Below are 26,301 nucleotides of genomic sequence, written 5' to 3' on the forward strand. Positions count from 1 at the left end.
TCAATGAGTAATTTATTTATTAATTTATTTATTAGACCCCAACCTCTCTTTGTCAGAGTTGAATCAATACTATGTTGAGAATCACAAGTCTGTTTATTATATAACTTCATTTATTTACTTTTATCCATACAGCAAAAGAACAATCTAGCTACTAATTTAATCTAAGGTTACAAGTTGTTTATATCTAATTTCTACTCTTATTAACTAACATTCTATACCACTATCACAGCTACTTGATGAGTCGTCAGAATCATAGTCATCAGAATCATAAAACATCATTTGTCGCTCTCTACTAAAATACCACATTTTTACAGTCATTCTGTTTATTAAATTATTTCTACACAACTGAGAATTCTGTCCTATTACTGTATTACACCAAAAACACTTGTAGTTTAACACTGAAGTCACATGTAGATGACAAATGTGAAATCTCACTGCCATAAGCTTCACACATCTCAAACAAAAGAATTTTCTGTTACTACAGTCCTTTGGAGATAGGCAAAAGAGCATGTAGCAGTAAGGATCTGAAAACATTTAAAACTTAATTTCTACAAGTACATACAATCTCATATTACATACCATTGTCAACTTTCATTATGCTGATTTAAGTTAGTGGTAAATAGCTATAATTTTTTGGGCATTTTCCGGATCCACTTGGCTAGCTGTGTAACACGGAGTTTTACACTTATGACAAAGGAAACCATATTTTCTAAGTAACTCTTTAAATTCTTCTTCATTACACGTAATGTCAATACTTAAAGAATTATTCCACCCATCTGGATTAATAATAGAAATGTTTTTAGTGCTGCACTGTTCACACACAACCACTCTATTAAAGAAACGTTCCCAACCACCTTCCAAAGATATGTGTCCTAACTGGTTGTGGAAACACGTTTCTTCCACTATTATGACACCTTCACAAGTAAAACGATACCACATTTTTTTTACTACTTTAATATTGAGAAATACTTATTAGATACTGTTTTTGAATTTGTATTGAATTCTATATATATTAGCTGCAGTGACCTTGAATGATAAGTAAAGAGGGAAGTTGTTGGCCTTGCAAAAGTGGGGAGTAGCATGAATAACCTTGACCTTGAAAACATCAAGGTCCAATAATGTCTTGGCCTTGAAGTGGTGGGGGAAGTGGGAGGGGTTGGCCTTGAAAAAGTAAGAGAGAGAACGAGTGGCCTTGAAAGAAAGATAGGGAAAATGGGCGGGGTCAAACTCAAGGTCAAGGTTGTGTTGTGTTACCTCCCATTCGTTATCTACTTACAGTACAGTAGTGAACCTTTATGATTCACTTTTTAATTTTGTTTCTGGACTTCGCAGTGAATTTGCGAGATTTGAGGACGAAGGGATAAAGCTTTCAAACTGTCAACATTATAGAGAAGACTCTAACCGTCTCAAAATAAGAAAACGGCAATATGACGAAACAAAGGATGAATCAAGTTTAATTGGAAAAGAAGCAATGCGAATCAATACAATTTATGTTGTAATAGATCGGCTCCTGAGTGAACTCGCTAAACGCAAAAGTGCTTACGAAAAATTGAAAAAAAACTTTGGTTTTCTTTTAAAATTAAAAACTTTGTTCAACGAAGAAATTTTAGTAAAAGCAAATTGTAAAAGAATTGTATCAGGAAGATTTTGACTTAGATTTTGCAAACGAATGCATCCATTTTAAATATTTAATTTCGGATTTAACGGACGTCAACAGTATCCGAAGCATGCTGAATCTGATAAGACAAAAAAATATCGTTGTAACTTTTTCTAATGTCGACATAGCATTGCGGATTTTTTTATCTATACCAGCAACGAGCTGTTCGGCAGAAAGATCGTTCTCAACGCTAAAAAGAATAAAAAACTATTTGCGAAATAGTCTTGGTGATGACAAACTAAGTATTTTGACACTCTTGTCCATTGAATCCGAAATATCGCTTTCCTTAAATTTTACTGAATTAATTGAAAATTAATCTCGAAAAAGACTGTAATCATGGTTGTGTTTTTTTTTGTTTTTTCAGTTTTTGTAGTGTTGTCGCTAATGTAGCGGATAACTACCTACACATTAATTGTGTATTTACAAATATAGATGTTCTGTTACTACTTAGATATTTTTATTAATATTATTTCTGAAGGTTTCTAATAAAAGAGGGTGCTGTGGTTAGTTAGCCTAGGGCGCCAAAAAGTTTAATCCGCCATTGTATGTATGTTGACGACTTGTGTATAATAAACTCAGCAAAGACTCAGCGGTCCAAAACAGACTACGGGTCGATAGTTTATTTTGCTGCATGCAAAACGATACTGGCACTCCTAGAACCTATCCAGAATGCTAGCTTAAGACAAGCTTTAGGGGCATTCTATACCAGTCTCAAAATAAGTCTGCGCTGAGACAGGAGTTAAGCCTTTAACATATCGCAGAAAAAACTTTTCTTCTCCTACTTAATTACGGTGATATCTTGTCAGATCGAACAGATCGAACTTCCTGAGCTGCCATGCTTACCAACATGAGGACTCTTCCTGGAAGATCAAAAATAAATAACAATTGCTGTTCTATAAAAATCATTTACTTAATCTCAAGAAAAAATTACATGCGAATGTGTCCAAAGAATTATAAACGATTGGTCTATAGTCCGGGACATTTCTATATGAGTTACGTCATAGCGCATACGTTGACGCGAGACTATATAGAGCACAAAAACTAGATAAGAGCTCAAATTTAGGGAACTTGGTTGTTTGATGTGTTTGACAGATGATAAATGTAAACAATAATAAAAATTTAAATATTTCTTTATTGTAGTAAAGTACAGCAATATGTACCAACTAGAACACTTAGAAACAAATGGAGAAACTTTCAAATGCTTTGAAGTACCGTTACTGGATTACTGTTGAGGTTATGTTTGACCTTGGTATGACTGTCAGGTTTAAAGTTGAAATTTGCATTAAAAAGGCCATAAAAGCCTCGAAGTGCCTTTTAGGGTAGTCATCGTCATGTTCCAATTGCATGCCCCCTCTCTGCCACATCAGTAAAATTTGCCACAAAAGCTTTAAAAAACGACTTTAAACAACAAAAAAGCCCTATTTTCATTAACAATGAGACATATCTCGCTGCATGCGGCACGACATAGGCCTCATAGATCAATCTCATTGTGAATGGTTTTCGCTGAGATCACTTTGAGAGGGTTTCACTGAGACTGACGTTGGCGGAAGGCTGAAACCTGCCTCGCGACAAGTCTTTGCACCAACATTCGAAAACGCTGTCAATGGCTTAAAATGATGAAATTGTGTCAGTTTTTTTGTGCCTTTGGGGATTAGTCTTTGAGTCCTGTCGCGCCGCATGTAGCGAAGCAGATCTCATTGTGAATGGGTTCTTTAAGAAACAATTTCAATGTACACCACAAGACATACACTGAGACGGCCTCATGCCTCATATCATGGCTTGTAATTGACAGCGTTTTATAGAATGATTTGGAATCATAATGCAGAGATTGTTGCGAGACAGGCAGGCAGGTCTCAAGCCTACTGCAGAAGTCGCTCTCAGTGAGTCCATGTCTTAGAGATGCAAGACCAATTTAGACCATTTACAGTGAGATTGGTGCCCGAGACCTATGTCATGCAGGAAGCCAAACTTCATCGTGAATGGACCCTTTTCAATGGAGGTGTGCTTTTTGAATAAATTTGAAATGGCCTTTTTGTATTCGATGCACTTACACCAATTTCATTATCAGTGTCTTGATTATCAGGCAAGGGCAAAGTGGAATTGGGGGCAACCCAGAAATAAAAACACTTTAATTTCCTTTATTAGTAGGCTATATTTTTAATACAAGACGACTACTCTCAGATAGAGACGTACAAAAATGTAAACAAGAATAAAAGTTGGTTTTTCGCAATATTTTACACTATTCTTCCACACGTCCACAGTGAAATCAGAAAGCGCTTCTTATTATAAAGCCCTTATTATGTTTTTCGACGATAGCTGAGACTTTGTGACGTATTTGTCAAACGTAAGTTTTCAAATAACCCATGCCAGTGCAAAGGAGTTATATTAACCATTTTATGGGATTATTTTTAACTTTACACCCATTCTGCTTGAAACAAGAGTGGCTAACAACGAAAAAAGTGGACCCAAAAGGCTTCAGCTGCAAATTATAAACAATATCTGTGATTTTTTAAATAAATTTTTTAATAATTAATAAAAAACATGACAATATTAAGCTTTTCGATTTCGTTTGGTTTGAATTTTATATGAAAATAGAAAAGTTAACCCTCTACACCAGAAAAGACAACAAACATAAAGAAAGTATCTGTAAATGTCGTGGACTTACTTTGAAGTAAACAGTGGGCTCCATCTATAACTCATAATTACTTGAACCGCAATTCCCATCATCAAAATGTGCAAAACTGCGATAAGTGAGGTTATGCAGTTATGCACTTTGTTTTCCAGTTCTTCACATAAAACATATCACAAATTGCACAAATCGTACAACCAGCGATAGTCACTACGTCACAGCAGCTTTCTCCAGCACAATCACTGACTGCAATTCTGTGTTGTGCCATTCCCGTCTCATCATATAATCTAAGTAGTTGTTATATGACAAGTAATGTTTCTACCTTCAAAAATACTTGCGTAAATATGTTATTATCCCGTTAGTACACACTTTTAAAGCAGCCTCTGGTTATATAGATTAAAATTATAACATTTCCTTTGTTATTGTGTTATTGTTTACATCAGTCAGCTGTTTACTGTCATTTTCTAATGCTACCAATTTAAAAAATGTCCCTGTTATTAAAGCTCAAGGACCATAGAATGAGAGAGAGAACATTTTTTGTTCACATAGACGCTGAATACACGTATAAATGTCAGAAAATTCAAATTTTTTATGTCCAAATAGAAATGTCCCGGACTGTAGTAAAGATACATTTCTTGTAAAAATAAAACCTGATCCTTCTACACCATGTATCGGTGTTGGGCTTGAACGGAAAGAAAATGTTATTCTACACAGATATAGAATAGGACACCGATTGCTTTACACATTGCTACACCCTCGAGAAAGGGGAGACTCCCCTTTGTGTAATGTGCAATACTCAACTTACAGTACTTCATATACCTACCGAATGCCCAGAATTTGACGAAAAACGACGACGACATAACGTGCAGGGAGAGTTACGATCGCTTTTTTTAGCAAAGCGCAAACTTGTTTGATTAAAATAATTTGATCATCATCTATCGTCTAGCCAATGTTCAAAAACACATATTATGTCATTGTGTCATGTAATTATAGTCATTTAAATAGCAAGAAAATTTATCTATTTTATTAGATAAACATTAAATATTTATATGTAGTATATTGATATTTCCTACGATATTACGAGTACTGTGGAGAAAATTTTTGCGAGGGAAGTTCAACCTACGAATTGTAACACCAGTCGGCCAGAAGTCCGTTTTTATTACTTCACCTTTACACTCAAAGTCTACGCTAAGGCAAAACGTTTGTTTATCCCTCTTACACAGAACTTTTTCATAGATACACTGTTGAACAGTGCATAACAGTACATAACACTGTACATAATTGTTTATTTCATCTATAGAAGTCGAGAGTAAAATGTTTACCACATAAATCCACGTCTTTTTGATTTTTGACGGTGCAGCAAAGTTCGTACTATTACTTGAAGTTCCTGTTATTACAGTTTTCTTCTACTATGACTAGCAATTTGAAAATCTTTTTTTTCCACTGTAGGTGTATATGCACAGTCAAGATGCTTCACGTTCCTGTAACCGAATGTCTAAAAGCAATGTTTTGTAAAACTTCTTTTGTGTTTAATTAATGCGTAAATTTCGGGTTTCAGTAGATCTTCATCTACTGCCACATCTTTTGCCCGTAGCCACTCAATCATTTCCTCTTTTCTTGTATTGGACGTTAGAGCTGCGTTCACTAATTTGTTGTGGTAGGAAGCATTGTCTAATACAAGAACGGATCTAGGTGATAAATTGGGTAAAAGCTAGGTCGTACCCATTTTTCAAAGTTCTCTCAATTTATTTCGTTATGGTAGTCTCCTGTTTTTGAGCCTTAAATAGTTTATTTAACATTAGAACTATACAGGGTCTTAAAAATGGTTTCCCAAAAATTTCAGGGTGCGTTCATGATGCAAAATGTGGTCGAAAACCTTTATACAATTTTTTGATAAAACAAAAATGTTTTATCAATGTTTTTTCAAAATCAAAATAATTCCCACTGTTTGAGAACTACTAAAATAATGCTCTGGACACAAAAAGATCCCATAAGTTTTACTCTAAGAATTATTGTTACTTGGTAACTATTCTTCATTTACTACTGTCTCAGCTACTGTCAAAGCCAAAACGTTAAAGTTACTTTGTTATTGAAAATTAATTTAATGTTTTGGAATATGATCGAATATTCAAACGAAGAATATGCAGATATGCACTTTGTATTTGGGGAGTGTAATGACAGTGTAAGTGATGCCGTATTCCCTAAAAAGAAGTTCCAGATAGAAAACCTATTCTTGGAAGAGCCCAATTTTTGCGTACAACTGGCTTATAGTGATACCAAGGACTCAAGGTAGGTAGAGGACGAGACGTGGAAACGGTTAGATGTGAAAATGTTGCGTCGAGTTGATGAAGAAGATTCTTCACCAAGTACTCGACAAATAGCTAGGAAAGTTGGAGTGAGTCGTTGGACGGTATGAAGAACTTTGAAAGAATGTCTTTTCTATCAGGACCATTTACAAAGAGTTCTGTATTGTTCATCTGTTTTTTGGTGTTTATTTGTTTGGCTTCATTTTGTAGTTTATGGATTTATAAAAACGTATTGTTTTAATGCACAGTTTGATACAAATAAATTAAAAGCGTAATTCTCGAATAGCCTTTAGTAGGAAATAATCTGTGTTGCTCAATATTTGGTCAATAGGTACGTAAATTTTATAAAAACTGCAGTCATAGTTCAGTTCTTCACAAAGTCCCTTGCTTGCTTGGTTTCGTTGATTAACGTAGTGACAAATTTTTGAATAACGTAGTGACACCGACACCTCTCGAACGAGTCGTAAGTTGATTTGCGATCTGTCAAATTTGCCATTTAATGTGAAAATGTCGGTCGGAGCCAAATATTGGTACCTTTGGCGAACGATTTACTTGAAACTGTTTGAAAATTCAAGTGAAAGTAAAAATAGTGATAATAACGATAGCCTTTTGAGACTATTTTTGATTAACGGAAACGCTACTTTTTCAACGAACCCCCGCTTGGTGGAATCGTTTACGGTTCATATTACGGGCTCTGACAAAAAACTCCAAAAAGGAGCATTATTCTGCGTTAAATTTCCATGTACAGGTTATATATTTCTCGACACTGGGGCAAACAATAGATGGTAGACAGCAGAGATCACATTTCTAAAGTACAACGTTGAAAACCGTCCACGAAGTGACTGCAGGTTTGGACAAGGAAGCCTCCACAATTTTTCATTTTCCATGTGGTGGTAAGTAGTTTTTACTGCTTATATTTTTTGTAAATGGTAGCGGGGAGTGTTTTTTTTTATGTTGGGAGATGAATGTTTAGGCGTCAGACGTTTTTTTTTGACGAGAAACACCGACAACCGGGTTATTTAAATTTAGATATTAGATCAAAAAAAAAAAATAAAACAGGGTACGCGAAGAACAACATAAAAAGTTTATTAATGTAACTAGTTTGAGAGTAATATAAAGTTTGAAAATTTTACGCGTTTCCCGGATGGTAACATGCACGAAACTTACATGTAGCATTCAGTTGCCTAAAGCAGGTACTCCCAAACGACAGAAAGACGGGACGAAGTGTCGACATCACACGACAATAGATGTTGGGCGCTAAGGGTTTATTTTTGTTGGCGGTAGATACCTTTGTAGGTACCTCCAGGTGTTCAAGCGGGGCTTTTTCCTTTCGGCTGAGTTCGTAGCTGTTATAGGTTCTTTTTTTCGTTTTTTATTAATAAATTGTTTCATTATTTGTGATTTTCTAGCCTCACGATCAACGACTAACCGACCTCTTATCTTTTTCCATTCAACTTGTTCCCGCTTTTTAATTAGACGAAAATTTGAACCGTTACATTCCTCCTATTGTTACCAAAAAAAATATAGCTCTAATTGTTGACAGACAACGTACAACCTAGACCATTGAACCTAGAAGAAGATACGTTTGAAATTTAGAAGATACGTTTTTTAGAGTGTGTAGGGTTCCCATAAGAAAGAATTTTTTAAAAATCTTTTTTTAAAAGGGTGAAATGGGGTGTTAAGATTTAAATAAAAATCCATTATTTTAAAAGAAATACTAAAGTTACTTTCATGAAAATTGGTACTTAGGTCTTACGCTAAAAATGAAGAAACACATGTTTTAAAATTTTTGAAAAATCAACCTCTAAGGGGGTTAAATAGGGTGTAAAAATTTTAATAAAAATCTGTCATTTAATTATTTTAAATAAGATATTAAAGTTACATTCAAAAAAATTGGTATTTAGGCCTTACGTTAAAAATGAAGAAAATTTGTTTTAGGATTTTCGAAAGTCAATTCCTGAAAGGGTTAAATAGGGTGTTAAAATTTTAATAAAAATTTGTCATTTAATTATTTTAAATAAGATATTAAAGTTACATTCAAAAAAATTGGTATTTATGCCTTACGTTAAAAATTGAAAAAACGTGTTCAAAATTTTCGAAATATCAAGCCCTAAGGGAGTTAAATGTACTGTTAAACTTTACTTGAAAATCCTTAATTTTAAAAATTATATTCTTGCGAATATCTATTAGAGATTTCAGTTAAATACGGAAAACGCATGATTTAAGTTTTAACAATTTCACCCTTAAACAGGGTTAAATAATAAAATTTGTCATTTTAGGACTTACTACGTTTATGAAAAGTGGTATTTGAGGTTTCGGCGAAAAATGGAGAAACGCGTGTTTTAAAATTTATAAAATTCCACCCTCAAAAGTGGTTAAATATAAAAACCCGTCATTTTTGAAGTTATATTCATGAGAATTGGTATTTCGGCTTTCGGTTAAAAATAAAGAAATATGTTTTAAGATTTTTAGAAATTACATTCACAAAGGGGTTAACTAGAAAATGAATGTTTGTTTGCAATTATAAAAACAAGCAAAACTCGGGTCCGGATTTGGTCACGGTTTGAAATCACAATAAAATTGTGCTCCTACTTTCTCTTACTAAGTTTTTGTTAAACTTTTTCGCTTTTCAAAATAGATGTGGACATGCGTGCAAAGCAGTGAGTAGTATCTACAATACCAGCATATACTTGTAGTTATAGAAGATTTCCGTGATTGACTGACTAAGAGAAAATGCACAGCCTAAACCTTCGAAGCTAAAAATGTGAAATTTAGTAGATCGTTCCTTAGAGGATGTAGAAGTTCGCTAAGAATGGATTTATTAAAAATCAATCTCTACGGGGGTGAAATAGGGTGCAAGCTTTTGCATGGAGAATTGTGTTTTTCCGAGCGTTCTCAGTGTTTTCTCAAATAAAGACCAAGTTGTTTCTGTTTCTACAGTTTTGATCCCCATTCCCCCACATCATTAGTGCGAGTGATTTGATGCATTATATTTGGTCTGTATATTATAAAGAAAGAATTGTCTATGTAGTTTTTATTACATTGCTTATTATTTATTTACCATCGATTTTTTATATATCATTTAATATAATTAATTAATTTCTGCAGTTTTCGTAATCTTTGGTTAGTTTTACTGTTTTCCGAGTAGGTCATTTAATTTTTATTATGTCATTGATGTTTGTTTATTTTGACTATGCTCACTTATTTTTGGTTTACTTTATAAGGATTAAATTTCACTTTAATTTAAATTACTTCTAATTTGATATTAACAGCATTAAGATTTCTTTAGTTAATTTATTGGTGTAAGTGTTCTCGGATTGTTTTGTCTATAGAAAACATTACACAAGTACTTATTTTTATTGTTGAATTTGTAGTTTTTTGCATAAATATTTTTTTATGCTTGAAGAAAATTTGATTATCGACGGGAAAAATGTTGCACAAACTGTTGTCTCTATTATAGGGGATGGAGCCTGTTTATTTAGGGCTAGTTAATGTGGGAGCGTTAACAAATTACATTTTAAAAAATCATTTATTTCCACTTTATATTTATTGTTACAACTTTACTTTTACAATTATTTCACTTGTTATTAATAAATCAAATTATAACTTTTATAATATTACGAATGACTTGAAATTAACGACAGGCAGCACCACGACTCAAGACTATATTCCAGACTAAAATGCGTATTTTCATGATCTGAATTTATAATAATAATTCCTGCAGGAGTTGCAAGGTTTTTGATGACCACGGTGTTGGAAAGTGCGTGTTGTCAATAGATCCTTATGGAAGGTTCCATGCTGATCCATGGCACGTGGATGGCGATAACATAACACCTCCTCCGTTAGATTGGAAATTTGGGGATCGTACGAGAAGCCAAATTTTCAATTGGAATTGCAGACGGCGTGGGCTGACTTGCGGCGGCTTGTTGGTTGAGTTTTCTCGTCATATATCGAGGGTAGAGACATTTGGTCCATAGGAAATAGAGAGCAGTAGCTAACAACAAAACAGATTAAAATTTTCTAAATATTTGTGTTGTATGAAATTGGTTCATCATCTTCTCTTCGGAGGGTTTCTTGAACTTGCTGCATTTGATGATAAACGGGTTGAAGGTTGTTTAAGTCGATTTTTTCAAGTTCGAGAGGTTCTAAGTGGAGAAAGTTTTCTTTTCTGAATCTATTTCAGAGATTTCAATTTTCGGGAGTTGAATGGGAATCTTCGGAAAATCCGGATTTTGATAGGTTTGGAGAGTTGTCGAGTTGATTTGGAGTTTGCATCCATCAGGAACGACGATTACATAACTTCCTTTTATTGACAGGGATTCTTCATCTTGATTACAAATTGATGATACTGGTTGTTCGGTTGGAAAAATTCCTATCCACTGATTTTTGTCCACTTTTTGTATTTGTAAGTCGTTGATTTGGATGTGGAGGATTTGGCAAGATTGATATTTTTGAATAAATTTCAGAAGTTGAATTTCACATGGTGCGTCTTGAGATATTTTTGTAGATTGTGGTAAATTGCAAATGTAATCTCCAAGATTCACTTCGTTACATTTTTCGTTGGTCAATGTGGAATAATACTCGTTAAGGAAAAGGAATTTGTGTGACGGAATTATGACTTGACAAGATTTTGGATTTGAGCAGATTGGAAAAGGATATAATTGCTAATAATGATAATTTTGGAATTCAGTTAAAAACCTCAAAAATAAACGTTAATTTTCTGTCTTTTTGATATGCTTTAATTTCAATTATTTGCTCATAGAGCAAGATGTTCTCCTTTCTGGGTTCAAAAGCTACATTTTTATCATTAAAATTTTCCTTTACTATTTTCAACTCATGCAACAAATCTTTGGGGTTTATCATTGAATCATGCAGAATATTGAGTTTGGCGAAATTGACTGCTGTCTCTAAATTTTCCAGAATTCTTAATATTTCTTGCGAAAATGTGATTATTTGAATAAAAATACTGTGCAAGTGTACAAGAGGATAAAGGTCAAATCCTGTAGTGACTGTTTTATTTACTATTTTTTCGATGTCAGCAATTCTTTTTGCAAAAATCAATTGATTGTTTGTTAATTTAAAAATTGTGATGTTGAATTTTTCAATTGTAGAGGTTGTTAAGGAAATTTGTTCATCAAGTAATAATTTTTGTTTATTTTGCTTTGCTTGCAATTTTGAAATCATTTCTTCATATCGTTTGCCGTCTTCATTATCTAAATTTCCTGTTATGGCTTTTATTGCACTTCCGAAAATATTAAGTATTCCTCTTTTTGTTCTTTTGTTTTCTGAAATTGTGTTGGGAAATAATTGTAAAATTCTTTCATCTATTTGGATAAATAATTCGTTTAAAATAGTTTTGTAATGTAATAGGTCTTTTTTAAAATGATCTGAGTTGCTGGAATTAAATCTATTTTCTACATTTGAAAAGTGATTATGTACTTTGTTTCTAAGATTATTATACTTTGAGATAAGATTATCTACATCAAATATTCTTATGAAGGTCTAATGATCTATTATGTTTTTTGCTATACCCAACTTTTGTGGTAAAAGTTCGGCATTTTCTGTTATTTTTGTCAATTTCGGGGACTGGAAGGATTGGGTGATGAGGATCCAGAGGATAATCCTGGAACAGGGGGTCTTAAATTATCAAGGTGTACTCTCTTTCTTTGGTTATTTTTGTTTTTCAAGATACAAGTGTTGTCGTTGTTAACTGATTCAATTATGAATGGGCCTAAATATCTATTTTTTGATTTGTTTCGATCAGCAAGGAGATTTCTTTCGAAAACTGTTTGTCCAATTTTAAATGTTGTTTGTTCCGGTTGTGCGTTTCGTTTGTTAATTAATTTTTCTTTTTGCATTTGCATTAATTTCGTCATTTCATTGTAAATCAATTTCATTCGATTTTTATGGTCAACATGGTATTGTTGAAAGTATCTTACGTTATGATATAAGTCGAAAGGGTTTCGTGTTGATGTATGTCCGAAGAGTAGTTCTAAAGGTGTCAAATTGGTTACTGAATGAATTGAGTTGTTGTAACCTGATATTGCATAAATCATTGTTTTATGTGGAGGGTCATTAAAGTTTTGTTTTAAAATTCGGTAATGTTCTGTTATTGTTGACTGAAATCTTTCGATTAAACCATTTGAATGAGGATGTCTTGGAGTTGTAAAATGAATTTTGATTTTGTGTGTTTCTAAAAGTTTTTGGACTGTATCATTTTGAAATTCTGTTCCTGAGTCAAAAGTTATTTTTTCTGGGATTCCGTAATGTGAAAAGCAAACAATTAATGTGTCGCTTATGTCGATTGCGTTTTTACTTCGAATTGGGTAGGCTTGAGCTAATTTTGTAAAAGCGTCAATTATTGTCAAAAATGTTTTTCCTTCGATTGTGAATAAATCAATGTTAAGTTGTTGGAAAGGACAGTCAATTTTTGGTGTTACTTTTAATGGAATTTCTGGAGGGTTTCTTTCGTACTTTATCTTTTTACAAATTTCGCATTTATTGATAAACTTTGATACGTCTAGAGTTAATTTCGGCCAAAAATTTAGTCTTTGAAGTCTAGTATATGTTTCTCTTATTCCGCGATGGTTGGTTTTTCCTTCATGGTGATTTTTAATTAGGTCTTGCTGTTTGTCTTTGTTTGTGACAAGGGTAATTCTTTTTGTACATCGTTTTAATATTGGGGCATCGTCATTGAATGTTTTCGAAAATGTTCTGCAAAAATCTTTATACATTCTTTCATTATCAAAAAAGCAATAATAATGTTTTTTGGGTTCGCAAAATTCTATTAATAAATTTTTGATCTCTTCATTATTATTTTTTTGTGAAATTTGGGCTTTAATTATTGACATACCGTTTTCTTTTGTAACTTTCGGTTTTTGAGGGTTTTGGAAAACTGTTGTTATAAAAATTTGTCGTTCCTTTCGATCGATTGCATTCTCACAAACGTCAATTGTTTTGGTTTTTGGTAAGTTTTCACGTCGAGATGTACTTGAAGTTGAGGTAGATGTAGAAATTTGTCTTTGAGTACCGCTAGGACCTGGTATTTGTGAATTATGGCTTGAGTTTGATCTTACAGTTTCGAATTCTGTTAATAAATTTTCAGGTGTTTGCGCTGTAATTGGGGAATTTAAATTATGAGTTGGTAAAAATTCGGGAGTTCTTAATTCTCTGTTTTCAGATCCAATTATTTCATTGAGTAATTGCTCAAGTTCGTCATCAGGTTGTACTGCTGTTGATTTTGCGTCAATTTCGATTGGATAAATTTGAATGCGAGATAATGCGTCAGCGTGCGAGATAATGCGTCAGCGTTTGTGTTATATTTGTCTTTTTTATAAACAATATCGTAGTCGTATTCTTCTAATTTTAACCTCTATCTGACTAGTTTTGAATTTGGTTCTTTTAATGAGAAAAGCCATTGAAGTGGGCGGTGATCGGTATAAATTGTAAATTTTCTTCCGTAAAGATAGGGTCTAAAATATTTTGTTGCCCAAACGATTGCTAAAAGCTCTTTTTCAATTGTCGAATATTTTTGTTCGGTTTCATTCAACGTTCTGGAGGCATATGCTATTGGTTTATCTTCTCTTAATTTTCCTTGAGATAATACAGCACCAAGCGCTACGTTTGAAGCGTCTGTTGTTAAAATGAAAGGTTGTGTAAAATCTGGATATTGCAAAATTGGATGGTTTACTAAAATTTGTTTGCATGTTTCGAATCTTTTAATGAATTGTTCGTTATGTTCAATTTTGGAATTCTTTTTCAAACATGTGGTTAAGGGTTTTGTCAAAAGAGCAAAATTTGGAATAAATCTTCGGTAATATCCAAGTAATCCTAAAAATGATTTGATTTCTTTTTGTGTTTTTGGTATTGGGTACTTCATTACAGCTTTGATTTTTTTGGGGTTCGGTTTAACTCCTTCGGGTGTTATAATATGGCCTAAATATGCGACCTCTTTTCGTAAAAATTTACTTTTATCTAACTGGATTTTAAAATTTGCATTTCGTAATCTTTCAAAAACTTCTTTTAGTCGGACAATATGTTCCTCGAGTGATGTTGAAAATATTATTATGTCATCTAAATAAACAAGACATTTTTCATTTTGAATTCCTCTTAAAATGTTATCCATAACTCTTTGAAATGTTGCAGGCGCGTTCTTTAAACCAAATGGCATTCTTAGGTATTCATAATGACGATTTTCTGTGCTGAAGGCAGTTTTTTCTATATCATCGGGGTTCATTTGAACTTGGTGGAAACTGGATGCTAAATCGAGGGATGTGAAATATATACTTTTTCCAAGTTTATCTAAAATGTCAGTTATGTTTGGCAAAGAGTACTTGTCATTAACAGTTTATTCATTTAATTTCCGATAGTCTACTACTAATCTCCATTTCTTTTTTCCTGATGCATCTAATTTTTTCTGGACAATCCAAATTGGACCGGACCAAGGTGATGTTGATGGTCTGATTATACCTTGAGTTAGCATTGAATTTATTTGTTTTCTCCCTTCTTTGTGAATTTCTGGGTATCGATAAGTTTTTGTAAATATTGGGTTGTTGTCTTTGGTTCGGATGTAATATTTAATTTGATTGTTAAAAGTTAGAGGTAAGTTTTCGCAGTAAAATATATCTTTCTAATCAAAGCATAAATTTTTGATTTGTCTTTGTTCTTCTCAATTTAAATGTGATATTCTCATATTTTTCAAATTTTCCTTTAATTGTTGGTCAATATTTGAGTCGATTGGGGTTATTATTGGTTCTGGGTTTATATCAAAAGTGTTTATCGCCTCAATTTTTAATGGTTCAAATAACATAAAACATATTTTTTTTTCTGTGGGGTTAATTATTGTGGTTGTCGCGATTTGATTATTTTTTACTGTGACGAATGATGACGATATTTCGACGTCATCAAATTTGTTGTATGAAAAAATTCTTTCATTTATGTTTTTATCAACAGGGATCTTTATTATCTGTTCTGATCTCGGGGGTGAAGTGACTTTAAAAATTGGTTTTTTCTTTTTTATTTCATCTGATTCAAAATATATTGGTATTTTTACTTTGTCTGTTACAAAAAGTTTCTTTTCGAAATCGAGGGATGCATTTAATTTTCTAATCAAATCTATGCCTATTAATCCATTATATTTTGGGTTAAAATCGACAAGAAAATGTTTGTGTTTTAAATATGGTCTTTTGAAATTTTTTGAAAGGGGAATTGTTGCACTTGCTTTATGACGTGTTGTTCTATGAACTGAATGTATTTCAAAAGGATCTGGGACTATTAAATTTGGATAAAAGTTTTGTGCGATTTTTGGACTTAAAAGTGTTTTTGCGGAGCCTGTATCTATCATCATCTTTGCGTTAAATTCTTCTTTGATTTTGGCTGAATTTATTCGTGTTAAATCTCGGTCTTACATTTTGTTGGCCTCGAAAATTCTGATTGCGCGATTGAGAAGTTGAAGGACGCTGATGCGATTGCGATTGAGCATTTCTATTAATAAAATGAGTCGGGGTATTGTTTGACCTATATTCTCTGGTTTTGTTTTGAATTAGATAATCTGCTCGATTTTTCACATAAAGAATATTTTCTTCGTCGAGAATTTTGGAAGGGCTTGTTCTAGAGTTTGTGGATTTCGCGATCTTATAATTGAACCAAGTGGCTCTTTTAGTCCGCTTAAAAATGCTTTTAATGTTAACTTGTCGAACATTTCACGTTTCACAGCTCTGACAGATTCGTTCAACTCGGTTACTACAAAATTAGACAATAATACACTTTTTATATCTTGACAGCGATGGCAGAATTGTTGCGGAGTTTCGCTTTCTTGTTTTAATAGCATTAAGTCTCTTAATAGTGAATTTTCGTCTCTCTGGTCAGCAAAATTTTGTTGTAATACTACCTTTAATGCGTCTCAAGTATTTATTTCACGAGAGTTATTACTAGTTTTGCCTCTCCGATTAATTTTGTTTTTATTGAGGTTAATATGAATTTGTTTATTAAAGGTTTTTGATTTGGGTCTGAAAATGTGTTTATTAGAAGATCACATGCTGCGATGAAATCTGCAAGTTCTGATGGTTCTTCGTTGAATTGTGGAATTATTTATATTCTGATTGAAATTGTTGAGCCATTCTTTCTCTATGAGTCTGTGTATTTATATTAAATTCGTCAATAATTAAGTTTCTAATTAAATTTTTGAGTTCGTTTATTTCTGAGTCTGAGCTTGAGTCTGGTAGACTTGGAATTGGGGAATCTGACATCCAATTGGTTAAGGAAACGAGTATTACTCACAGTTTTGTGCAATTCTTCATTGGGTCCAAGAAACGAAAGAATTCGGCGATTTTTGTCCTCTGAGTCTTAGGTTCCGGGAATTGAGATTGCGACTTCCGTCGATGTTGTCCTGAAATACTCCAATCTTCAATATGTGGAATTAGGAGAGTCCAGCGATGTTTGTTCGGAAACTCGAAATTCGAAATCTTCAAAAATCTTCAATAAAAGCTTCAAGGGAATATCTTCAAGAAAAATCTTCAATTATCTTCAATAAAATCTTCAGTTATGTCTTCGGTAAAATCTTCAATAATATCTTCGTAAAAATCTTCAATATTTTTCAACTCTTGAAACTTTGGTATTTCGGCGTTGAGCGATGTTGTCTCGCGGCTCGAAAATATCCAAAAATTGTTCTTCACAATAAAGTATTGGAATACAAGGAATCCTTTGGGAATTGTCCTTTGTGAATCCTTTGTGAATCCTACTTCGACTGCGCCAGTTAACGTGGGAGCGTTAACAAATTACTTTTAAAAAATTATTTATTTCCACTTTATATTTATTGTTACAACTTCACTTTTACAATTATTTCACTTGTTATTAATAAATCAAATTATAACTTTTATAATATTACGAATGACTTGAAATTAACGACAGGCAGCACCACGACTCAAGACTATATTCCAGACTAAAATGCGTATTTTCATGATCTGAATTTATAATAATAATTCCTGCAGGAGTTGCAAGGTTTTTGATGACCACGGTGTTGGAAAGCGCGTGTTGTCAATAGATTCTTATGGAAGGTTCCATGCTGATCCATGGCACGTGAATGGCGATAACATAACAGGCTTTATCTTTTTTGATACTCGGAACCCAGGAAATGGATAATCTTGTGCGTAGCCCAATTGTAAGGTATGTTGTAGACAATTGGATTTAATTTTCTGTCATGTCGTGTGATGAAAGAGAAGATAACTATTCCACATCGAACGACAGTTATAACGACATGATCAAACTTCGACATTCGGAAGTTTATCTGAGTAAAGGCTGCTAGGCGAATATTGCAATTTGTGTTTGAAGTTTTTCGAAATGGCACATCTTACGTGAAAACAGGAACTGAGGGTAGACCTGTGAAATGACTTAGGTTTACAGCTAATCTTGCAAGTGGTCATTTTGATGCTTATGTTTCACAAGATATAAATTTTCAACAAGTCTCTGATTTAAATATATCAAAGCTTTATTTTCCCAAAAAAATAACGACGTGAAGATTAGAAATATCCGAATCGTCAATGCCTGAAACTCAACTGTCTATGTTTATCTTCATTAAACCATTCTTTAGACCAGATTTCACCCACACAACTATAGAGGGGAAAGAAAAAACACAGAGCTCGGTACACAAGTAGAATCCGAAAAGCTCAATTAAAACAATCTATTCAAAAGAACCCATTTGCACATCGACAAGCGGTGGCAAGATTTCAGAAATTACATTCACAAATTCACAAAGAAATGGCTGTTAATTATCAACACACTCACCTTGACAAACATAAAGAAATTCAGTCTCAATATCGAAATCATAATGTACAAAAGGTATGGAAAGTCAAAACTTTATCAGGCTTTAAATATGATTTTGGCTTACCCTATGAATCAGATACCACGAGAAGCTTACGTAGTATGACTTACAACTGTCAGTGGTGTAATGGTTTAAAGTGGAAAGAGGAAACTCCTGGTATGTGATGTAATAAAGGTAAAGTTTTTTTGGACACTTGAACATCTACCAGAAAATATAGTTTAATTATGGATTTTCATCTTGAACATAATTACTTTATGAGTCATATCCGACAATATAATAGCTGCTGTCAAATGACCTCATTTGGAGCCAAACAAATATACGAAGATGGATTTATGTCAACATTTAAAGTACAGGTTCAAGTTTAGCATTTAATTGGAAGTTTGTTGTCTAAAGACCAACTAGAAGCTCGGTTCTTACAAATCTATTTTGTAGGAGAAGATGAAAGGGAAGCCAATTTAGGATGCTGAAAAAATCTATCAGTCAAGCAAAATTTGGTCAAAGCACTTCATAAGACGCCCCATGACAGCAACCCTTATGTGAGAGATTTGAAAACCACTGTTGAAAAGGTGTCGCCTACATGTGATGCATTTAAAATTGTTATCAAAGCCGAAAAAAGCCAGTGGATGGTCACATAGGTCGCTATAATGCTCCAACGGCTAACGAAATAGCTTTAGTAATGGTAGGTCAACAATTTGAGAAAAGAGACATTGTACTAGAAAGCTACAATAGCACTCTGCGTCGCTTTAGTAAACTTCATAGGTCGTATGATGCTTTGCAATATCCGTTTCTATTTCGTCGTGGTGAGGATGTATACACCATTAATTTGCCACAACGTAATCCCAAAACAAATGCGATTCTGAAAAAGACAATTTCTGCAGCAAGCTTTTACGCCTACCGGATAATGATTAGAGAGTGTGAGAATAATCACCTAATCTATTTTCGATCGCTTTTCAGTCAGTTTATGATAGATAAATACGCCAGGGTAGAGACTGAGTGACTCAACTTTATTAGAAGAATGCTGTTGAATTAGAATTAGAATTTGAATTTGAATTAGAAGAATGTTGGTAGGCAAGATGCTGATCCTGGTAATCTCGGTCAAATCGTGGTGTAGGTATATGCATGAGCGTACTCAAGATGCCAGGACCTATGTACATGCTACGGCCGCCCTGACCTATTTGTGTCCTGGCCAAAATTCTCACGATCGTCATTACTCAAAGTTAAAAAAGTGATGAACTTATTGATCAAAGGCAAAATATTCGGAGAAGTACGATGTTTTATGTGTTCTGTGGAGTGGCAAAAACGTGGACTTCGTATACTGTTATGGCTTACAAATCATGTTTCTACAGACCTTATTGACAAAGTTATTTGTGCTGAAATACCTGATTCAGAAAAAAATCCTAAATTGTACGAAATGTAAAATATAACATGGTACTTGGCTCCTGTGGAAATGTAAATTATCAATCTCCATGCATGAAAAATAATAAATGCAATAAAAAATTTCCCAAGCCATTGGTTATGTATACTCAAACTGGTGATGACAGCTGTACACTGTATAGTAGGCGTTCCCCAAATGATGGTGGCTTCACAATAAACATAAAAGGAGTAAATTTTGACAGCCGTTCTCTTAAGAAATTTTAACGCTCATATGAATGTTGAATATTGCAACAATTCAAATGTTGAAAAAAGGCGAGGTAAAAATTTACGAATTTAGAAGCGAATTGATGTAGTAATATGGTTGGAAATCTCTCACACTGCAAAATAATCTTCATTCATCAATACCTTTAACACTAAGAAATGATTACATTTCTAAATCTTTGTTTAAAATTTTAAATGCTACACTTCTCATCTTGAATTCTTGAATAGTACTATTTATGTTTTTTTTACAAGCACAAAGTAATATTTTTTTTGTTAATTCACACTGATGTAAGTAGTACCGAAAATGTGGTTAAACAGAATGAAACTTTAAGCTTATGTCGTGGTTAATATAGAACAAATGTAGGGTATGAAGGGTACGGGAATAATTTCACTTAGAATTATTATGTCATAATCTAAAAACAACCATGGTATTATTATGCAACAATAGCGGTGATTCGTCGATCCAAGAATAGACATGACATCATGGTCCAACGATGCTGAGGACTCATTGATCCTAAAATAACCATGACATCATAATTCAACAATAGCAATTGCGTCAGGGATTCCCTGAAAGAAGCGGTGATATGATCTAAAAATAGCCATAATCACATTAGGTGGTTCTTACAATTTGTATTGAGGAATTAATATTTAATGGTAACAAAAGACTGAAAGCCAGCCGTTTTTATCAAACGGAATGCAATTGGGTCTCAACTGAAACAAAGATTTGCCACCACCCATGCCCATGCTCCAGCCGCTTGCAACTTTATCGTATGTCTGCTGCTAGCGATCCTAATACCTTCTCTTATAGTTTCTTCATTAAGTGGACCAAATTTAGGAAAGCAAAAAAGCTTAATTTATATTGATCATGTCTTAGGCTAAGAATTGTAATTTTATACATAATTGTAATAAAAATAATTTGGTAAATTAAGATTTATGATTTCAAGTACTAAATTTATTAACCAATGATGTGTTTGTGTTTGTGAATCACATTAGTTTGTGCGTAACTAAATAAAAATTATAATCAACAAATTATACGGACTTCCATCCTGACAATAAAAGCAGAACGAAGGCGTAAATTTGGTGAGTGTGGTTCTCACAGAGTATTTATAGTCAATATTAGTAATGTAGTAAAACTAGAACGTGTAATATACCATGTATCATGATCTCCGATCACGTGTTATCATAAACCAGGATTAGGGAGACTGTAAGGTTGACCTATTGCATAATCTGGTGGAGGTTATCCAATACTAATCAAGGGATGGTGGATTCCATCCTATTACACGATTGAGTATTGAAGGAGCTGCAAGATCAGGTCGGCGTGGAGGCTAACCAAGTAGGGTTTAGCGGGCTGACCATTGCACGATTTGTACAGTTCAGGGTGAGAGATCTGGCTATACATGGTTCCTAAGAGTTATTCTCAAGTTAATGTTAATTTACCTTTAATGTTAAATCTTGTAGTTGTTGACATAAATACTCAACAACCCTTTTAACTTCATTACAGAATGAAGTCTGAGCTGGTTGGTCTATCCGCTGGAACGGCCTGACGAAAGAACTTCCTGACTTGTGATTTGAATTATTATTGACAATGTAATTAACTCCCCAAATAAAAATATCTATATTACATAAAATAATAGTATCAATGACTCATCGATCCGAAAATAAGTGTGACATCATTCATAATCTAAAAGCAAACATGACATTATCGTAATACCAAAAAGGGAATTCCCACCCTGACGTCATGATCCAAAAATAACCATGACATCATGATACATATTTTGCACCGGAAAATCCTTGAAATGGCGCATGCGCAGACAAGATGAATTAGAATCGGCACAGCCTATCTACTAGCGCGCACCTAAGAAAATTGCGATTTCTAATTAAATAAAACTATGTATCTTACACGCCTGATTAATTTTTCGGCAATTTTTTACTTACAGATAAAGCTAATATAATTTAAAAAAATAATTTTCGACCAAAATGTCAAATTTTGAATTTTATACTAAACCACGCGTATTCACTTCAGATAACTGTTTTCGAAATTAGCGATTAAAATAGCAATCGGATTTTGAAATAAACGCACGTTTACATTTTAACTTTAAATATTATTTTTCTCTTATAGGTGTTAATAATGTGGTCAAATAAATTTGTCAAAAAATGTTTACATTTTTCGTCGACTAACTAAGTTTAGAAATGGTTTAACTGAGAGTCGTCGTCAATTCACTGTTTTTCTTGATATGAACATCTTAAAAGAGATTTCTTTGTAAGTACAAGAATTTGACGTCTAATCTCTTCTTCATGAATTTTTTCCTTAACTTTAAAAAATGGTAATCATCGATGAAAGAGAGAAATTGAACCTTTCCAGCCAAGTTTTACGTTTATTATTAACAAGCATTTGGAAAAGTGGATTGTCTAAATAATGTTATGTACAGAATGGATGAGATTTTGGGAATTTGTCTATGCATTTACAAAATACATAGGTACTTGAAGCCAAAATTGGGTCTAATTTTTAGGAAAGTTGAACCTGTGGCTGCTTGGCCGCCTTTAGCATCTACGTAACTTTAGACTCTGTTTCAAATTATAAAGTTATTGGAATTGACGATTTTGTTACGTTTTTTACACGAGAAGGCATTCAATATAATTTTTTGGAAAATTTAAAAAGACGACGGGAAATATGAAGAGTTCTTGATGACTAAATTAAGGGACGAAATGTTTAACTAAAACTTGTGACCGAAAGTCAAGCATTTTTAGCAATAAAGCATGTTTTAAGTTATATATTTAATATTAAAATAAATATCGAAAAACTTCAGAAATGTGAACATTAATATTTGTAGGTATTTAATTATTTTCGTTTTTTAAATAGTGATCCTAAAATTCCTACGTTTCCTACGTCCTTGGTTAAATTTGACGTAAAATTATATCATTTTATGCATTTTATGCACAATTACGGAACACTTGTTATAAATTTTTTCAATTGAAGCCATACAACACTAATTCGATTGAATAAAGTAGTCCTTTGGTGATATTTTATTCTATTGGTGATTTTTTTATTCTATCGGTGAAAAAATTTAACAAAAATTTCCCGATGTACCTATAAGAGAAAACGTTGTATTATACACGTAAAGAAAAGTTGGCATTATCTGCTCGTGATTCCTTTCTGAAGCTCGTGCTCTGCATCCCTTTCAGAAATCCATTACTCACAAATAATGAACAACTTTTTTTTTCTTGTATATGAAACTACTATTATTTATGAATTACCATTTGTGGCGTCGTAAATTTAGGTGACAATATGAACTGTAATAAGTGGGGTACATTTGTAAAAGTTTTCGTTGGGATATTTCAATGCAAGCATCAGTTTTTAGGGTATTTCACGTGAAGCGGACAACGAAAAAAAATTGACAACCTGAAATCTGTCATATTCGGAAAAATATTTTCCTAGAAAGCATGATTGTAAATATATATTACGTTTTTATGAAGATTTCAGTTCGATTTGGAAACTGTTTTGGTATCCAATTTCAAACGTGTTTCGTGACAAATTTTAAATCTGGATTTGAAATTTTGACATCTTTATTTGTCACTTGTCATTGGAAGTACATCTTAAATTCAACTGTGAACAATTTCTGGAAGAAATGTTTTAAGGATATTCAATGAATTTAACCCATTTAATGGTTCAGTTACTGATAGCACAGCGTTTAGTGTCCAACAAGCCAAGCTTTCTCAAAAATTCTTTGTTTTCATGAAAAAGGTTTGATTCGATCTCGACACGATTCCAAAATTTGACCTTGGACTCAGACCGAATTTAATACGTTCAAGTCAAGGTGTTTTCATGAGTTGGTTCCATACTCAAATCGATTTGAATCCTCGTGAAAACGAAGAAAATATTGATGATGAGACTTATTTGAGAAGATATTGTATTTAAAAAAACTGAGGAAATATGAGATACATAGTTTTTAGAAGCTTTTATTCAAAAAATTAATGCATACCAAAAGATTGAAAGTAGTGTTTTATATATAAAATTTGTATTATTGTTTGTTTTGTTCTGAGTTTATTGGTTTATATAGATCTTAATCCAAGTCTTTTTCTTCTAAAATAATATCGCCTAATTCACATTGAAATGGATTATGTTTAGAAAGTTTTTAAATTTGTTTAAAACAAAAATCATCAAATCGTATTTATATTCCATTTCAGTTCGTAGTAGAATTGTAACAGTTGAATATTTTGGAGGGAAAAATAAAGCACAAACTGAGAGTTTCTGTATAAGAAAAGAATTCAATGTTAAACTAAATCCCAGCGACACAACTTGTGCTAAGAAAATTCAACAGAAACTATCAATTTGTGCTCCATTCGAATTTTGAGTTTTCTAAAATAAAAAAAATCGCTTACATCCAAGTTATGAATTTATTCCAGTTAAAAATTTCACTACAAAACGTAAAATATTAACACAATTATTTGGAGAATAATCAGATAGTAATTAATCAGAGTAATAATTCAATTTTTGGTATTTACACCTAGGCTTGGTTCGGCCCAGTATTCGTATGAATTAATGCTCAGTCCGGCCCTGGTATTTTTTTTTTGATTTGGCATTACCATGAGAACGTCTAGGTCCTGGCGATCCCTTCCCCCACTTCTTCCCATCACTCTTCGCAGCTTCCATTCCAAGATTTGTTCATTTACGACTGTGACGTGACGGCAAAGTGATGAGTGGTAGTCGTGAATGGGCATCGTCTTGGGTGTTGGTTTCTGAAACATTTTCGATTCTTAAATATTTGTGACTTTTTCCCTGAGTTTTCACAACCTCAAAAGGAAAGGTAGGTGACCTCGCTTGCATGTGCTTGCTTGCTTGTGCTTGACAGATTTTTCGGGTCATTCGTCATAATTTAATAAAATAATGACTTTATTTTTGTGAAAACATTTCACAATAATTTTTGGAAAACTACGATTTTCAATCTACGGGATATTAGGGAGTGCGTTAAAGATTTTCTTAAAATAATTAAATCCCTATTAATTAGGCTCTTTCCAAATTTCAAATTTTAGTTTAAAAGCCTTTGTTACTTGTAATGAAAAAACATTGGAAAAATCATACCAATAACAAAATGATGACTTTATATGTGGAAAACTCTCATTGCATGTTAAAACTTGCTTTTGCTTGTGTCGCCAAATACGAAACCGCTGACATAAGTGTCTAGCTGATAAGTTTCGTATTACTTTCGATTAGTCTCAGACTTTTGGCGACTTATTTTGCATTTTTTAAAATCAGGCTTAATGTGGACTTTATAAAATCTGCAGTCATTTAATCCTCCCTTGTACGGGCGCATTTATAGTCACACGAAGGTACGGATTGGGTCTGAGAGACACAAATTGTACAATGTGTTTGTAAATGATTCTCATCTAGTCACCTTTAAATTTTTTATGTAAAATCAGAAAATGCCACTTCATATAGGTATAAAACTGCTCTTTCCTGAAAACGTCAAAGGGCATAAACAATATTTGGGCAAAAAAAATTCAGCGGTTTAAAATTTCACTCCCTAAATTTATGGACACAAGCACGCCGCGCCGTGGCCGCTAAATACACCCAAATTTTACAAAATTGACAAAAATATAATTTTTAAAATATAATTTTTGGCATAGTTTACAGCACCCTAAAATATTTTTAGGTATATCCGGGCGCTGTTTTCCCGGAACTCTGGTTAAACTAATTGCTGATTCTCGAATGCTTTTGTCTTATTAGTTATGGATCATCCGATTGCCTATTCATGGTGTCTCTTATAAATGTTTGTATAGATTTACCAAATTCTCTTTCGATACTTTCTTTTTGAATGATTAAGTGATCACGTAACCAAAATGAACTAATTTGATTGGTTTATTTGCGTTGTTAACTTTTAAATTAATTTATTTTAAATTAAAAATTTTCCACAGGATATTTCGCGAGGTAGTGCACATTATAACCATAGATTACCTATTAAAATGGCCCCAATTTTTTGTTTTTTCTAAAAACATTTTGTAATACAAGGTGGTCCCTCCCTGTTCCCATCTTCTGTAGGTAGCTTAGTAGTTATTAAAGTTAGAGTTTTGATATTTTGTAGATCTTATCATTAAGGTATTTATACTGTAGAACATGTCAAGAAAACTATGACGTCATAACAATAATATTAATATCTCCAAACTTTTTGCAACACTCCATATAATCAAAAATATTTTTTTGAAATGCGTTTTAGGACCGGTTTACAGAACATTTTAATTGGAATCAAATTTTAATTCG

The 26,301-nt window shown here is 33.0% G+C and overlaps 3 long non-coding RNA genes and 1 other non-coding gene across 4 annotated transcripts in view; 3 read left to right on the forward strand and 1 right to left on the reverse strand.

Moving 5' to 3' along the window:
- Window positions 1–2,871: 2,871 nt before the first annotated feature.
- On the reverse strand, window positions 2,872–5,180 carry LOC107398864 (uncharacterized). Its single transcript, XR_010335491.1, has 3 exons — window positions 4,323–5,180; window positions 3,711–4,136; window positions 2,872–3,012 (listed from the first exon to the last, which is right to left on the reverse strand). It is a non-coding gene; the product is annotated as an uncharacterized LOC107398864 (long non-coding RNA).
- A 192-nt stretch (window positions 5,181–5,372) lies between these two features.
- LOC107398942 (uncharacterized) lies at window positions 5,373–9,524 on the forward strand. Its single transcript, XR_001575666.2, has 2 exons — window positions 5,373–7,485; window positions 9,231–9,524. It is a non-coding gene; the product is annotated as an uncharacterized LOC107398942 (long non-coding RNA).
- Window positions 9,525–16,884: 7,360 nt separating this feature from the next.
- On the forward strand, window positions 16,885–16,988 carry Mir3880 (microRNA mir-3880). The gene has a single exon (NR_038736.1). It is a non-coding gene; the product is annotated as a microRNA mir-3880 (primary transcript).
- Window positions 16,989–24,710: 7,722 nt separating this feature from the next.
- Window positions 24,711–26,301, forward strand: part of LOC107398941 (uncharacterized) — a 39,484-nt gene continuing 37,893 nt past the window's right edge. The window contains exon 1 of the long non-coding RNA XR_010335407.1: window positions 24,711–24,850. This is a non-coding gene — a long non-coding RNA (uncharacterized LOC107398941). The remainder of the gene's footprint in view (window positions 24,851–26,301) is intronic.

Source organism: Tribolium castaneum, chromosome 9 (assembly GCF_031307605.1).
Source record: "Tribolium castaneum strain GA2 chromosome 9, icTriCast1.1, whole genome shotgun sequence".
Lineage (NCBI taxonomy): Eukaryota > Metazoa > Arthropoda > Insecta > Coleoptera > Tenebrionidae > Tribolium > Tribolium castaneum.